Source organism: Solanum dulcamara, chromosome 3 (genome assembly GCF_947179165.1).
Source record: "Solanum dulcamara chromosome 3, daSolDulc1.2, whole genome shotgun sequence".
NCBI classification, from domain to species: domain Eukaryota; kingdom Viridiplantae; phylum Streptophyta; class Magnoliopsida; order Solanales; family Solanaceae; genus Solanum; species Solanum dulcamara.
The window spans coordinates 53,546,833-53,551,466 of NC_077239.1; the positions used below are offsets into that span (position 1 = coordinate 53,546,833).

General features: G+C 38.3%; 1 pseudogene; it reads left to right on the plus strand.

Annotated features, from left to right (window-relative positions):
• Nucleotides 1–679: 679 nt before the first annotated feature.
• On the plus strand, nt 680–797 carry LOC129883908 (5S ribosomal RNA; annotated as a pseudogene).
• Nucleotides 798–4,634: the final 3,837 nt, after the last annotated feature.

Here is a 4,634-nt window from a genome sequence, read left to right on the forward strand (position 1 = left end):
AAACTCTATCCAAATTTTCCTAGAAATAAGAAGAGAATGAGATATAGGGTTGTAGTATATCTTGAAAGGTTGTGCCCACAACAATAATGAGATTTGATTAAACTACGAGTGTGGCTGACCTTGAGAAATAAGTTAATTGTTGAATTAACGGCAATAGAAACTAGAAGGTCAATACTGGTATGGTAAAATGAATTTGGAAAAAACTTGTGACCCTAAGAAAATGAATTAGGAAAGACTTATAGATCTGAATAGAACAATATATTAAGGCACCGACGGAATTGATACACAGGGATAAACTGTGACGAGCTATAATTAAGAAAAGTAAAAATATGATTAAGACAAGGGTACAAGGGAAATAGAATTGTGACGAATATAAAGTATTAATAAGACAGCTGTTGAGGCATTAAGTATAAGACTAACTAAGAAGAGTAAGTAACCCATAGTAAGAATCATGAAAAGGTTGAGAAATGTTATACGATGGGGTAGAATATGAATAGGATATGATGTGAATATAACGAGGATCATTATGAAAATAAGTAAAGCCTAGTGAGAAAGTGGCTAAAGATGGGATGCAGTCTGTGTAATAAGAATATAAGGGCAACTTGGGTGGTGCAGCTTGCCCTACCGGATCAGCTGTTGGGTCATCATCTTTGTTGGTAGCTATGCGCCCTATGGGGCATGATGCAATCATATAAGCACTAATGCACCGAATCCCATCTGAACTCTGAAGTTAAGCGTGCTTGGGCAAGAATAGCACCAGGATGGGTGACCTCTTGGGAAGCCCTGTGTTGTGGGATATGAGATGCTGTGAACATATGTATATATTGGGCTTGTAAAGCATTGTGGCTGTAATATGAGATAATATTGATATATATATATACGTTAGACTTGTATGGCATTATTGGCGTAAGGAAGTATTGTGGATATGTGGTTCCACCGTAGAAAATATAAAGACCCCTCAAGGATGAGGGAGGTGGTCCTACAAAATCGCTGATGCCTTCCGATTCTATTAAGAGGAACAAGTGGTACCCATTGGGGTGAAGATAGTGTCATAGTAGAGCTAGGAGCATGGGTCACTGGAGTAAAAGTACTTTCGAATGGAGAATTCAAAATGATTATGACCGCTAGCTAGTCACTGGTAGGGACAAATAGAAGGTGGCTTTTAATAAATTGATACATGACTCAAATACCAACAATTAGACTAGAACAACACCTCACGATTATGTTGAGATGTTATACATGGTCAACCAAAGGTATGGATGATATAAAGGAAGGCATAGATATGGTGCAGTATACTAAATGTGTTGTGAAAAAATCTTACGCGTCTGAAAAATTTGAAATAGGGGCGTAAGGTAGAACACAAATAGATAGTGACATGGGTACACCCTAAAGGGGGGAAGTGGTTTCAGGTGAGATCCCATAGTGGCATGAGTTAACAAGATTTAAAATCCAACAATGAACGGATAGAAGCCATGATACTGGAGACAGTGTTGAGAATTATTAGTAAGGACCTTGAATAGTATGACATCAAAGGATGAGTGCATACAAAAGGGATGAATACGACAAAAGAATCATAATGAGAACTTAAAGATATTATAAGGGATAGTCAGGCTACACTTGACTAGAGGTTAGGCTGTTGGTAACAGAGTTACTACTACTGACATTGTGATATACAAGTAAAAAAGAGAAAGGATAAGAAATCTCTCTTATATTGGAATATGAGAGGACTTAAAAGTAAGTGAAGGAAGCAAAACAAGTATGACAAAGGACACTGTAAGTGCGTTCTAGTACAATAACACATGTAGAACAGAGTCAGCCAAGAGCAGGAAAGACTATGACTAAAATGGAATGCACTTCGTGCAAATTGCACAGAATAGTTGTGCGGCTTTCAAACATTGGCATACTAAGAGTAAGATCAAGTGATTACTCGATAAAAAGAAGTCGATAATAGCATTGTGAGTGCCATAATTAGAATCTATTAAAAAAAGTGTAAGATGGTTCGAGGCACAACTATTAAGATATAATCGGTATTAAGGACAAAAGCCATAGTGGAGCCCTGACCTCGACTAAAGAAGGTAAGACACTAGTATAGTGATACTACGGCATCTTTGAAACTGACTAAGCACCTACACATGCTCGTGTAAGGATTGCGATATGATGTGGGGTAAGAGAATTAGAAAGAAAATCTGAGTAAAGGCACAGTGGAATATACCTAGAGTATTACAAATTGGCATAAGAGAAATTGTGAAATAGCTTGAACAAGATCGGATATCAAAAGTTGAATGACCAATTATAGGAGATAGAAATTCTAACTTGGAAATGGATAGGCCCAGATGTGATCCACTAAATTATCGATAAAGTAAAGCTTATTCAGGAAAAACTATTAACAGTCTAGAGTCGACAAAAGTCATACGCAAATAATTGACGTCGACCCATAGAGTTTGAAGTACGTGAGTGGGAGTTCTTAAAAGCCTCACTAATGAAAGGAGTAATGAGATGCGGCCATAAAGGGAAACATAGCCCAAGATACATTGGACCTTATCAAATCAGTTGTAAGATAAGCAGAACTACCTATGAGTTGGACCTACCGGGGGATTTGGAAGTAATACATCCAATTTTTCATGGGTCAATGCTCCACAAGTATATAAACAACCCTCCCAAAATATTTTCCATGGAGGAGGTCCACGTAATAGGGAGTTATCCTATGAGGAGCAACCTATCGCCATCATGGGTCGGCAATTAGAAGGTTGCAAACTAAGGACGTGGCTCCCATCAAAGTAGGTAATGAGATAAAGATGGAAAAGAAATATCCATATGGGTTCCCTACGTCTACAGGTAATCTAAACTCCTAAATCAATGGTGTCAGCAAGTAAGAGGCCTATGGATGACAACTAGTATAGAGAATTCCTAGAGTCCTGGTAAGACCTCATAAGATTAATTAACATTCGAGGACGAATGTTCTAAAGGGGGGAAGGATGTTACACCCTACACTTTTGATCTCGGAATTTCCCTTAAGTTCTTAGAAGTTATCATGTGAGCTGCATAAGCCACGACACTATCAAACAAATCTAAGAAAGGGAGAAAGGGATACCCCATAGTAGGGAAGGTTGGAAATAGGGTCAAGAGAAGTCGAAATGAGTTGGAGGCCAAGTATTGAGTCGTAGGACTCAATTTACCTACATAAGCTACTAATTAAAAAGTCTTAATACTTAAACTAGTTGAGTACACACCAAGCTTTCATAGCAAGGATTATATGAGCTCTTAAACTAAGACGAGATTATGAACCTAAGAGGAAGAGGAGAAGATGACACATGGCATCCAATGGAGGAGCGACACATGGAAGCACCTCAATCAAGTAGGTGACCCACCTACTTAGGGTCAAGTAGGTGACCCACCTACTTAGGGGTGGGCCCCACTAAGGACACGTGGCCGCCCTTCCTTGATGGCATGGATCTGTGGCCCAATAGGGGCTGGACACATGTCACCCTATGGGGATGACATGTGTCACCTCCTAAGATCAGTTATATATAGGGACTTATACTTCAGTTCCTATCCAAAAATATACAGCAAAAGCAAAGGAAAAGAAACCCTAAAAGTTAAAGGAAAAGGGTGACGGCTTAGGAAAAAAAAGGTACATCCTGATTTTGCTCCGTAAATTATTTATCTAAGGTATTATTCTATCAATTGGATGTGTTTAATAACGCAACTTATTGGGGCAGAAAAAATGAGTAACAAGCAGCCACAACATTTCAGCCGCATCAAGGAGGTTCCAAAGTTAATTTTCAGCAAGTTTGGGAAGCCGTTTGATAAGCTATGACTTAATTATCTTCTCCCACATTTTTTTAAGGTTTTGGACATGTTATGAGGGTATTAATAATGTAAATTTAAGGTTTGGAGCAGCACCAAATGGACAACAAACAGTCCACTCCGTTTCAGCACATCAAGAGGTTTTCCGAGGTGGATTTTGGAGAGTTTTGGCCAATTTCGGAAAAGGTAAGGTCTTTCCTTTCAATTTGAAGTTTATGGTGTTGTTATATGGTTTATTAAACACCTCTTATGCTTCTGTAAGTGTAATAATGTCGTAGAAATGCTCAATGTTTGAAATGAACTAAATTGGAATCACTATAGTTAAATTGTAGTCGAAATGAGGTGTTGTGCATGTGGGGGCTATACAGGTGTGTGGTGGTGTGTTTCAGGGAATAAAGGAATTTTAAAATATGTGTGGTAGCTGCTGGTTTCATCCACACTATGCCCCACTTTGTACGGTCAAAGGTTGTACAAAATAGGGACTAAAAACCCTATTTTGGTATCATAATGTTAAGCAAGTTGTGTGGAGCTTATGTGGTGTAATGTTGCCATATTTTATTTGTATATGAGATGTAGGTTGTTGTGTTTGGTTTTCTTTAGTAACTAGGTATCTAATTGGAAATTAGGATAGGGCACGTTATAGTGGAGGTGCTACCCAATTTTCATTAACTCTGTAACTAACTAAAAGACTAGTCGAGACTAGTCGAGGAAGGCAAGTAAGGAATTGATTCCTATGGGTTCTTAGTGGTGGATTTTGTAATGGGAAATTCGAAATTCACTAACCTTATTATTACTTTCGTATTAAATAGGTTAAAGGAGTACCGAAG